General features: G+C 40.9%; 1 protein-coding gene across 1 annotated transcript in view; it reads left to right on the top strand.

Moving 5' to 3' along the window:
• Window positions 1-13,059, top strand: part of TIPRL (TOR signaling pathway regulator) — a 71,239-nt gene that overhangs the window by 22,163 nt on the left and 36,017 nt on the right. The gene's annotated exons all lie outside the window — the stretch shown is intronic.

The following is a 13,059-nucleotide window of genomic DNA, read 5'->3' as shown; positions in this document are numbered from 1 at the left end:
TTTGCCATACATCAGCATGAGTCGGCCGCATGTGTCCCCTCCCACCCCCATACTGAATCCTGCTTCCACTTCCCTCCCCACCCTATCCCTCTAGATTGTCCCAGGGCACTAGTTTTGGGTGCCCTGCTTCATGCATCAAACTTGCATTGTTTATCTGTTTTATATATGGCACTATATATGTTTTAATGCTATTCTCTCAAATCATCCTACCCACTCCTTTTCTCACTGAGGCTAAAAGTCTCTTCTTTACGTCTCTGTTTCATTTGCTGCCCTGCATGTAGGATCGTTGGTACCATCTTTCTAAATTCCATATATATGCGTTAATATATAGTATTTCTCTTTCTCCTTCTGACTTACTTCACTCTATATAATAGGCTCTAGGTTCATCCACCTCATTAGAACTGACTCAAATGTGTTCCTTTTTATAGCTGAGTAATATTCCATTGTGTCTATGTACTACAACTTCCTTATCCATTCATCTGCTGATGGATGTCTAGGTTGTTTCCATGTCCTAGCTATTGTAAATAGTGCTGCAGTGAACACTGGGGTACATGTGTCTCTTTCACTTCTGGTTTCCTTGGGGTATATGCCCAGCAGTGGGGTTGCTGGGTCATATGGCAGTTTCATTCTCAGTTTTTTAAGGAATCTCCACACTGTTCTCCATAGTGGATGTACCAGTTTGCATTCCCACCAACAGTGTGAGAGGATTCCCTTTTCTCTACACCCTCTCCAGCATTTATTGTTTGTAGACTTTTTGATGATGGCCAGAACATAAAATTAACTGGACCAAAAAAAAATGCTGAGTGCCAAAGAATTAACATTTTTGAACTGTGGTGCTGGAGAAGACTCTTGAGAGTTCTTGGATAGCAGGGAGATTAAGCCAGTCAATCCTAAAGGAAATCAACCCTGAATATTCATTGGAAGGGCTGATGCTGAAGCTCCAATACTTTGGCCACCTGATGCAAATAGCTGACTCATTGGAAAGGACCCTAATGCTGGAAAAGATTGAGGGCAAGAGGAGAAGGAGGTGACAGAGGATAAGATGGTTGGATGGCATCACTGACTCAATGGACATGAGTTTGAGCAAATTCAGGGAAATAGTGAAGGATAGAAGAGCCTGTCGTGCTGCAGTCAATGGGATCACAAAGAGTCGGATATGACTTAGTGACTGAAAAACAGCAATAATAATTCTAACTGGTGTGAGATGATACCTTATTGTGGTTTTGATTTGCATTTCTTTAATCATGAGTGATGTTGAGCATGAGTGATGTTTATTAGCTATCTGTCTGTCTTCTTTGGAGAAATGTCTATTTAGGTCTTTTGCCCACTTTTTGATTGAGTCGTTTGTTTTTCTGGTATTGAGCTGCATGAGCTGTTTGTATATTTTGGAGATTAATTCTTTGTCAGTTGTTTCATTTGCTATTGTTTTCTCCCATTATGAGGGCTATCTTTTCACCTTGCTTATAGTTTTCTTTGTTATGCAAAAGCTTTTATGTTAGGTCCCATTTGTTAATTTTTGTTATTATTTTCATTACTCTGGGAGGTGGGTCAAGAGGATCTTGCTGTGATTTATGTTGGAGAGTGTTCTATGTTTTCCTCTAAGAGTTTTATAGTCTCTAGTACACATTTAGGTCTTCAATCCATTTCAAGTATGTTTTTGTGTGTGGTGTTAGAAAGTGTTCTACTTTTATTTTTTCACATGTAGTTGACCAGTTTTCTCAGCACCTTTGTTGAAGAGACTGTCTTTTCTCCATTGTATATTTTTTCATTTTTTATCAAAGATTAGGTGTCCATAGATGCATGGATTTATCTCCAACCTTTCTATTTTGATTTATATTTCTGTCTTTGTGTAAGTACTGTACTGTCTTGATGACTGTAGCTTTGTAGTATAGTCTGAAGTCAGAAAGGTTGATTTCCATTCTTCTTTCTCAAGATTGCTCTGGCCATTTGAGGTCTTTGGGCACATGGGCTTTAGTTTCTCCATGGCACGTGAAATCTTCTCAGACTAGGGATCAACCCCATGTCCTCTGCATTGACAGGTGGATTTCTATCCACTGTACCAGCAGGGAAGTCATATATCTTAAATTTCACATTTCTGAATTAAAATGACTTTGAAAGGATCTGCAGACATTTAGTGGATGTCATTTTAAGAAGTCACCTATGTGTCAGAATTTCAGTGCACCATTAAGTTACAGTTTAGTCTCTTTTTCTCTCTTTTTTGTATTCTCTTCTATCAGTAGAGGACAGACTACTTCCATTAACAGTGTTATTGGTGGAATGTGCTTAAAAAGAAAATAGACTCTTAGCAGTTATTCATATCTCTTTACTATTAGGTTGTAATTGGACTTCTAACACTTTCCAGAGACACTTCAACTGAAGCTTGTCTTATCTTTAAGACCCAGCTAAATTGTCACCTCCTCTGAAAAGCCTTCCATAGCTCCCTTCAGTTCAGTTCAGTCGCTCAGTCGTGTCCGACTCTTTGTGACCCCATGAATCGCAGCACGCCAGGCCTTCCTGTCCATCACCAACTCCCGGAGTTCACTCAGACTCGCGTCCATTGAGTCAGTGATGCCATCCAGCCATCTCATCCTCTGTCGTCACTTTCTCCTCCTGCCCCCAGTCCCTCCCAGCATCAAAGTCTTTTCCAATGAGTCAGCTCTTTGCATGAGATGGCCAAAGTACTGGAGTTTCAGCTTTAGCATCATTCTTTCCAAAGAAATCCCAGGGCTGATCTCCTTCAGAATGGACTGGTTGGATCTCCTTGCAGTCCAAGGGACTCTCAAGAGTCTTCTCCAGCACCGCAGTTCAAAAGCATCAGTTCTTCAGCGCTCAGCCTTCTTCACAGTCCAACTATCACATCCATACATGACCACAGGAAAAACCATAGCCTTGACTAGACGGACCTTAGTTGGCAAAGTAGTGTCTCTGCTTTTGAATATGCTATCTAGGTTCCCTTAGGCAGAGTCAAATATTCCATCCCCATACTTCATTTTTTAATTTTAAATTATTTATTTATTTATTTTTACTTTACAGTCTTGTATTGATTTTGCCATACATTGACATGAATCCACCATGGGTGTACATGTGTTCCCCATCCTGAACCCTACTCCCACCTCCTTCCTCATCTCATCCCTCTGAGTCATCCCAGTGCACCAGCCCTGAGCACCCTGTATCATGCATCGAACCTGGACTGGCGATTGGTTTCACATATGATAATTTATGTTTCAGTGCCATTCTCCCATATCATCCCGCCCTCACCCTCTCCCACAGAGTCCAAAAGACTGTTCTATACATCTGTGTCTTTTTTGCTGTCTCACATACGGGGTTATCGTTACCATCTTTCTAAATTTCATATATATGTGTCAGTATACTGTATTGGTGTTTTTCTTTCTGGTTTACTCCACTCTGTATAATATGCTCCAGTTTCATACACCTTATTAGAACTGATTCAAATGTATTCTTTTTAATGGCTGAGTAATATTCCCTTGTGTATATGTACCGCAGCTTTCTTATCCATTCATCTGCCGATGGACATTTAGCTTCCATGTCCTGGTTATTATAAACAGTGCTGCAATGAACATTGGGGTACATGTGTCTCTTTCAGTTCTGGTGTCCTCAGTGTGTATGCCCAGCAGTGGGATTGCTGGGTTGTATGGCAGTTCTGTTTCCAGTTTTTTAAGGAATCTCCACACTGTTCTCCATAGTGGCTGTACTAGTTTGCATTCCCACGAAAAGTGTAAGAAGGTTCCTTTTTCTCCACACCCTCTCCAGCATTTATTGCTTATAGACTTTTGGATAGCAGCCATTCTGACCGGCATGAAATGGTACCACATTGTGGTTTCGATTTGCATTTCTCTGATAATGAGTGATGTTGAGCATCTTTTCATGTGTGTGTTAGCCATCTGTATGTCTTCTTTGGAGAAATGTCTGTTTAGTTCTTTGGCCCATTTTTTGATTGGGTCATTTATTTTTCTGGAATTGAGCTGCAGGAGTTGCTTGTATACTTTTGAGATTAATTGTTTGTCCATTGCTTTGTTTGCTATTATTTTCTCCCATTCTGAAGGCTGTCTTGTCACCTTGTTAATAGTGTCCCTTGTTGTGCAGAAGCTTTTAATTTTAATTAAGTCCCTTTTATTTATTTTTGCTTTTATCTCCAATATTCTGGGAGGTGAGTCATAGAGGATCCTGCTGTGATTTATGTCAGAGAGTGTTTTGCCTATATTCTCCTCTAGGAGTTTTATAGTTTCTGGTCTTATGTTTAAACCTTTAATCCATTTTGAGTTTATTTTTGTGTATGATGTTAGAAAGTGTTCTAGTCTCATTCCTTTACCAAGTGGTTGACCAGTTTTCCCAGCATCACTTGTTAAAGAGATTATCTTTTCTCCATTGTATATTCTTGCCTCCTTTGTCAAAGATAAGGTGTCCATAGGTGCGTGGATTTATCTCTGGGCTTTCTATTTTGTTCCATTGATCTATATTTCTGTCTTTGTGCCAGTACCATACTGTCTTGATGACTGTGGCTTTGTAGTAGAGCCTGAAGTCAGGCAGGTTGATTCCTCCAGTTCCATTCTTCTTTCTCAAGATTGCTTTGGCTATTCGAGGTTTTTTGTATTTCCATACAAATTGTGGAATTATTTGTTCTAGTTCTGTGAAAAATACCATTGGTAGCTTGATAGGGATTGCATTGAATCTATAGATTGCTTTGGGTAGTATACTCATTTTCCCTATATCGATTCTTCTGATCCATGAACATGGTATATTTCTCCAGCTATCAGTGTCCTCTTTGATTTATTTCACAAATGTTTTATAGTTTTTTATATATAGGTAGATATATTCCTAAGTATTTTCTTCTTTTTGTTGCAATGGTGAATGGAATTGTTTCCTTAATTTCTCTTTCTCTTTTCTCATTGTTAGTGTATAGGAATGCAAGGAATTTCTGTGTGTTGATTTATGTCCTGCAACTTTACTGTATTCATTGATTAGCTCTAGTAATTTTCTGGTGGAGTGTTTAGGGTGTTGTATGTAGAGGATCATGTCATTTGCAAACAGTAAGAGTTTTACTTCTTCTTTTCCAATCTGGATTCCTTTTATTTCTTTTAATGCTCTGATTACTGTGGCCCAAACTTTCAGAACTATGTTGAATAGTAGTGGTGAGAGTGGGAACCCTTGTCTTGTTCCTGACTTTAGGGGAAGTGCATTCAATTTTTCACCACAGAGGATAATGTTTGCTGTGGGTTTGTCATATATAGCTTTTATTGTGTTGAGGTATGTTCCTTCTGTTCCTGCTTTCTGGAGGGTTTTTATCATAAATGGATGTTGAATTTTGTCAAAGGCCTTCTTTGCATCTATTGAGATAATCATGTAGTTTTTATTTTTCAATTTGTTAATGTGGTGTATTTCATTGATTGATTTGCAGATATTGAAGAATCCTTGCATCTCTGGGATAAAGCCCACTTGGTCATGATCTATGATCTTTTTAATATGTTGTTGGATTCTGTTTGCTAGAATTTTGTTGAGGATTTTTGTATCTATGTTCACCAGTGATATTGGCCTGTAGTTTTCTTTTTTTTTGTGGCATCTTTGTCTGGTTTTGGTATTAGGGTGAGGGTGGCCTCATAGCATGAGTTTGGAAGTTTACCTTCCTCTGCAATTTTCTGAAAGAGTTTGAGTAGGATAGGTGTTAGCTCTTCTCTAAATTTTTGGCAGAATTCAGCTGTGAAGTCGTCTGGTCTTTGACTTTTATGTGCAGGAAGATTTCTGATTACCGGTTTGATTTCTGTGCGTGTGATGGTTTGTTAAGATTTTCTATTTCTTCCTGGTTCAGTTTTGAAAAGTTGTACTTTTCTAAGAATTTGTCCCATTTCTTCCACATTGTCCATTTTATTGGCATATAATTGCTGTTAATAGTCTCTTATGATCCTTCTTATTTCTGTGTTGTCTGTTGTGATCTCTCCATTTTCATTTCTAATTTTGTTGATTTGATTTTTCTGCCTTTGTTTCTTGATGAGTCTAGCTAAGGGTTTGTCAGTTTTTTTTATCTTCTCAAAGAACCAGCTTTTGGCTTTGTTGATTTTTGCTGTGGTCTCTTTGGTTCCTTTTGCATTTCTTGCTACCCTAATTTTTAAGATTTCTTTCCTTCTACTAACCCTGGGGTTCTTCATTTCTTCCTTTTCTAGTTGCTTTAGGTGTAGAGTTAGGGTGTTTATTTTACTTTTTTCTTAGTTCTTGAGGTAAGCCTGTATTGCTGTGAACCTTCCCCTTAGCACTGCTTTCACAGTGTCCCATAGGTTTTGGGTTGTGTCTTCATTTCCTTTCATTTCTATGCATATTTTGATTTCTTTTTTGATTTCTTCTGTGATTTGTTGGTTATTCAGCAGTGTGTTGTTCAGCCTCCATATGTTGGAATTTTTAATAGTTTTTCTTCTGTAATTGAGATCTAATCTTACTGCATTGTGGTCAGAAAAGATGCTTGGAATGATTTCAATTTTTTTGAATTTACCAAGGCTAGATTTATGGCCCAGGATGTGATCTATCCTGAAGAAGGTTTCGTGTGTGCTTGAGAAAAAGGTGAAATTCATTGTTTTGGGGTGAAATGTCCTATAGATATCAATTAGGTCTAACTGGTCTATTGTATCATTTAAAGTTTGTGTTTCCTTGTTAATTTTCTGTTTAGTTGATCTATCCATAGGTGTGAGTGGGGTATTAAAGTCTCCCACTATTATTGTGTTATTGTTAATTTCCCCTTTGATACTTGTTAGCATTAGTCTTACATATTGCAGTGCTCCTATGTTGGGTGCATATATATTTATAATTGTTCTATCTTCTTGGAGTGACCATTTGATCATTATGTAGTATCCATCTTTGTGTCTTTTCACAGCCTTTGTTTTAAAATCTATTTTATCTGATATGAGTATTGCTACTCCTGCTTTCTTTTGGTCTCTATTTGTGTGGAATATATTTTTCCAGCCCTTCACTTTCAGTCTGTATGTGTCCCTTGTTTCAAGGTGGGTCTCTTGCAGACAACATATATAGGGGTCTTGTTTTTGTATCCATTCAGCCAGTCTTTGTCTTTTGTCTTTTGGTTGGGGCATTCAACCCATTTACATTTAAGATAATTATTGATAAGTATGATCCCCTTGCCATTTACTTTATTGTTTTTGGTTTGAGTTATACATTGTTTCTGTGTTTCCTGTCTAGAGAAGATCCTTTAGCATTTGTTGGGGAGCTGGTTTGGTGGTGCTGAATTCTCTCAGCTTTTGCTTGTCTGTAAAGCTTTTGATTTCTCCTTCATATCTGAATGAGATCCTTGCTGGGTACAGTAATCTGGGCTGTAGGTTATTTTCTTTCATCACTTTAAGTATGTCTTGCCATTCCCTCCTGGCCTGAAGAGTTTCTATTAAAACATCAGCTGTTATCCTTATGGGAATCCCCTTATGTGTTATTTGTTGTTTTTCCTTTGCTGCTTTTAATATTTGTTCTTTGTGTTTGACCTGTGTTAATTTGATTAATATGTGTCTTAGGCTGTTTCGCCTTGGGTTTATCTTGTTTGGGACTCTCTGGGTTTCTTGGACTTGGGTGATTATTTCCTTCCCCATTTTAGGGAAGTTTTCAACTATTATCTCCTCAAGTATTTTCTCATGGTCTTTCTTTTTGTCATCTTCTTCTGGGACTCCTATGATTAGAATGTTGGAGCATTTAACATTGTCCCAGAGGTCTCTGAGGTTGTCCTCATTTCTTTAAAATCTTTTTTCTTCTCTATTTCATTTATTTCTGCCATTCTATCTTCTACCTCACTTATACTATCTTCTGCCTCTGTTATTCTACTGTTGGTTCCCTCCAGAGTGTTTTTTATCTCATTTATTGCATTATTCATTATATATTGACTCTTTTTTATTTCTTCTAGTGAATCAGTGAAGTTGCTCAGTTGTGTCTGACTCTTTTCATCCCATGGACTGTAGCCTACCAGGCTCCTTCCATCCATGGAATTTTCCAGACAAGAGTATTGGAGTGGGTTTCCATTTTCTTCTCCAGGGGATCTTCCTGACCCAGGGATCGAATCCAGGTCTCCTGCATTGCAGGTAGATGCTTTACTGTCTGAGCCACCAGGGAAGCCCTAGGTCCTTGTTAAACCTTTCTTGCATCTTCTCAATCCTTTTCTCCAGGCTATTTATGTGTAACTCCAATTTGTTTTCAAGACTTTTGATCATTTTCACTATCATTATTTGGCATTCTTGATCAGGTAGATTGCCTATCTCTTCCTCTTTTGTTTAGTTTGGTGGGCATTTATCCTGTTCCTTTACCTGCTGGGTATTCTTCTCTCTCTTCATCTTGTTTATATTGCTGTGTTTGGGGTGGCCTTTCTGTATTCTGGCAGTTTGTGGTTCCTTTTTGTTGTGGAGTTTCCTTGCTGTGGGTCAGGTTGGATGGGTGGCTTGTGAAGGTTTCCTGGTTAAGGAAGCTTGTGTCAGTGTTCTGGTGGGTGGAGCTGGATTTCTTCTCTCTGGAGTTCAATGAAGTGTCCAGTAATGAGTTATGAGATGTCAGTGGGTTTGGTGTGACTTTGGGTAGCCTGTGTATTGAAGCTCAGGGCTATGTTCCTGTATTGCTGGAGAATTTGCATGGTATGTCTTGTTCTGGAGCTTGTTGGCCCTTGGGTGGTGCTTGGTTTCAGTGTAGGTATGGAGACGTTTGATGAGCTCCTATCGATTAATGTTCCTGAGATTCAAGAGTTCTCTGGTGTTCTCAGGATTTGGACTTAAGCCTCCTGCCTCTGGTTTTCAGTCTTATTCTTACAGTAGCCTCAAGACTTCTCCCTCTATATGGCACTGATGGTAAAACATATAGGTTAATGATGAAAAGTTTCTCCACACTGAGGGATACCTGGAGATGTTCACAGAGGTACATGGAGAAGAGAAGAGGGAGGAGGGAGATAGAGATGACCAGGAGGAAAAGAGGGGGAATCAAAAGGGGCGAGAACAAGCTCAGCAGCAATCACTTCCCTGTGTGCTCTCTGCAGTCTGGATCCCTCAGAGATGTTCATTGTGTTACACAGAGAAGAGAAGAGGGAGGAAGGAGACAGAGGTGACCAGAGAGATAAAGGGGGAATCAAAAGGAGAGAGACAGATCCAGCCAGTAATCAGTTCCCTAACTGTTCTCCACAGCCCAGAACATACAAAGAGATTCACAGGTAGAGAAGAGAAGGGGAAGGGAGGAGATAGAGGCGACCTGGTGGAGAAAAAGGAGAGTCAAAAGGTGGAGAGAGCCATCAGGCCAGTGATCTTGCTCCCAAGTAAAAATGGGTACTGAAGATTGGGTTCTTAAAGGTACAAAATTTATAACAAATATCAAAAAGCAAAAATTAAATATCTAGAGTAGAGGTTAGATTCTCAAAAATACAATATTAAAAAAAAACACAACAAAGTCACAAAAATTATAAAATGTATATATGAAGTTTGCTTTAAAAATAGGGTCTTTTTTTTTTTTTGCAAGGTAATAGGTTATAAAAATGAAAACTAAAGGAGTAATAAGGGACTTAAAATAAAAATTTTCTCTTTTTTTAAATTAAAAAAATGGTAATAGTAAAAATATATTTAGGACTTTCTCTGGAGCTGTTGTGGACAGTGTGGGGTCAGTTCATTTTCAGATAGTTCCTTGATCTGGCTTATACTTTGTAAGATCTATAGGCCCCTTCCTATGTAGTTGGTGCTAACTACAGGGTTTTAATCTATTGCACTGGTCACTTCCAAAGCAGTTCCCTCTGTTTATTTTTAGCTTCTTCTGTTTGCTGGTCTCTTCAGTGTCTAATTTCCACCCTGACACAAGAGTGGGGGGGTGGTGGTCACTTTTTTTAGGCTTACTTGTTCAGTCGTGCTGTGGGGAGGGAGGAACACTGCAAACATATATCACCGGGGTGTGTGGGGAGTGCTTGCAGTATCTTGGCTGCACTGGGTTTGCCCCAGCTCACGGCGTGTGTGCTTTCCCAGTCTGCACTGTTCAGGCTCTAGGTTGCTCTGCTGGGGAACTGTCTGAGGCAGGCCCAGGGTTGCATGCAGTCCCCAGGTCTAAGCCGCTCAGGTTCAGGTTCTCAGGTACTCCACAAAGGTGCAGACTTGTTTGGGCCTGCATTTTGTGCCCATCCCAGGTCTGAGCAGCTCAGGTGACCAGGTGCTTGGTGAGTGCAGTCACCCCCAGTTGAAGGCTGCGACTTATCGCCTCCCCTGTCCCTGCCGCTTGGTTTTCTGGGTGTACAACGGGCGTGCCTTCTCAGGTGTGCCGTGTGTCTCTTCTGGGGAGCTGATCTCTGGCTGCTATCCTCCTGGTGGATGTCGACCATCCAGAATCCCAAGAAGTCTTGGTTAGCAACGAAGTCTGCTTGCAGTTTGGTAGGTGATACCTCTCAGGGGCTGCGATTGCCCCCTTCCAGCTCTGGCTGCCCTCGCCGGCCTGTCTCTGGTGGGGGAAGGGCTGGTCCAGAGCTGGCTAGCTCTGCTCAGTCTTCTGTTCTGTGAGTGGGCCTGCCGGTGTCTTCAGTTCAGTTCAGTAACTCAGTAGTGTCCGACTCTGCAACCCCATGAATCGCAGCATGCCAGGTCTCTCTGTCCATCACCAACTTCCAGAGTACACTCAAACTCTTGTCCATCGAGTTGGTAATGCCATCCAGCATCTCATCCTCTGTCGTCCCCTTCTCCTCCTGCCCCCAGTCCCTCCCAGCATCAGAGTCTTTTCCAGTGAATCAACTCTTTGCATGAGGTGGCCAAAGTATTGGAGTTTCAGCTACAGCGTCAGTCCTTCCAATGAACACCCAAGTAATCTCCTTTAGAATGGACTGGTTGGGTCTCCTTGCAGTCCAAGGGACTCTCAAGAGTCTTCTCCAGCACCACAGTTCAAAAGCATCATTCTTTGGTGCTTAGCTTTCTTCACAGTCCGACTCTTACATCGATACATGACCACAGGAAAAACCATAGCCTTGACTAGATGGACCTTTGTTGGCAAAGTAATGTCTCTGATTTTGAATATTCCATCTAGGTTGGTCATAACTTTCCTTCCAAGAAGTAAGTGTCTTTTAATTTCATGGCTGCAGTCACCATCTGCAGTGATTTTGGAGCCCCCAAAAGTAAAGTCTGATGCTGTTTCCACTGTTTCCCCATCTGTTTCCCATGGAGTGATGGGACCATATGCCATGATCTTCGTTTTCTGAATGTTGAACTTTAATCCAACCTTCTCGCTCTCCTCTTTCACTTTCATCAAGAGGCTTTTGAGTTCCTCTTCACTTTGTGCCATAAGGGTGGTATCATCTGCATATCTGAGGTTATTGATATTTCTCCCAGCAATCTTGATTCCAGCTTGGGCTTCTTCCAGCCCAGCGTTTCTCATGATGTACTCTGCATATAAATTAAATAAGCAGGGTGATAATATACAGCCCTGAGGTACTCCCTTTCCTATTTGGAACCAGTCTTTTGTTCCATGTCCAGTTCTCACTGTTGCTTCCTGACCTGCATATAGGTTTCTCAAGAGGCAGGTCAGTTCAGTTCAGTCGCTCAGTCATGTCTGACTCTTTGCAACCCCATGAATCGCAGCACGCCAGGCCGCCCTGTCTATCACCATCTCCCGGAGTTCACTCAGACTCACGTCCATTGAGTCAGTGATGCCATCCAGCCATCTCATCCTCGGTCATCCCCTTCTCCTCCTGCCCCCAATCCCTCCCAGCATCAGAGTCTTTTCCAGTGAGTCAACTCTTCTCATGAGGTGACCAAAGTACTGGAGCTTCAGCTTTACCATCATTCCTTCCAAAGAAATCCCAGGGTTGATCTCCTTCAGAAGGGATTGGTTGGATCTCCTTGCAGTCCAAGGGACTCTCAAGAGTCTTCTGCAACACCACAGTTCAAAAGCATCAATTCGGCGCTCAGCCTTCTTCACAGTCCGACTCTCACATCCATACATGACCACAGGAAAAACCATAGCCTTGACTAGATGGACCTTAGTCAGCAAAGTAATGTCCCTGCTTTTGAATATACTATCTAGGTTGGTCATAACTTTTCTTCCAAGGAGTAAGCGTCTTTTAATTTCATGGCTGCAGTCACCATCTGCAGTGATTTTGGAGCCCCAAAAAATAAAGTCTGACACTGTTTCCACTGTTTCCCCATCTATTTCCCATGAAGTGATGGGACTGGATGCCATGATCTTCGTTTTCTGAATGCTGAGCTTTAAGCCAACTTTTTCGCTCTCCTCTTTCACTTTCATCAAGAGGCTTTTGAGTTCCTCTTCACTTTCTGCCATAAGGGTGGTGTCATCTGCATATCTGAGGTTATTGATATTTCTCCCGGCAATCTTGATTTCAGCTTGTGCTTTTTCCAGCCCAGAGTTTCTCATGATGTACTCTGCATATAAGTTAAATAAGCAGGGTGACAATATACAGCCTTGATGTACTCCTTTTCCTATTTGAAACCAGTCTGTTGTTCCATGTCCAATTCTAACTGTTGCTTCCTGACCTGCATACAGATTTCTCAAGAGGCAGGTCAGGTGGTCTGATGTTCCCATTCCTTTCAGAATTTTCCACATTTTATTGTGATCCACACAGTCAAAGGCTTTGGCATAGTCAATAAAGCAGAAATAGATGTTTTTCTGGAACTCTCTTGCTTTTTCCATGATCCAGTGGATGTTGGCAATTTGATCTCTGGTTCCTCTGCCTTTTCTAAAACCAGCTTGAACATCAGGAAGTTCACGGTTCACGAATTGCTGAAGCCTGGCTTGGAGAATTTTGAGCATTACTTTACTAGCATGTGAGATGAGTGTAATTGTGTGGTAATTCGAGCATTCTTTGGCATTGCCTTTCTTTGGAAGTGGAATGAAAACGGACCTTTTCCAGTCCTGTGGCCACTGCTGAGTTTTCCCAATTTGCTGGCATATTGAGTGCAGCACTTTCATAGCATCATCTTTCAGGATTTGAAACAGCTCAACTGGAATTCCATCACCTCCACTAGCTTTGTTCATAGTGATGCTTTCTAAGGCCCACTTGACTTCACATTCCAGGATGTCTGGCTCTAGATTAGTGATCACATC

The sequence above is a fragment of the Capricornis sumatraensis genome, chromosome 2 (assembly GCF_032405125.1).
Source record: "Capricornis sumatraensis isolate serow.1 chromosome 2, serow.2, whole genome shotgun sequence".
NCBI lineage: Eukaryota > Metazoa > Chordata > Mammalia > Artiodactyla > Bovidae > Capricornis > Capricornis sumatraensis.
This window is presented reverse-complemented; position numbering and strand designations above follow the sequence as displayed.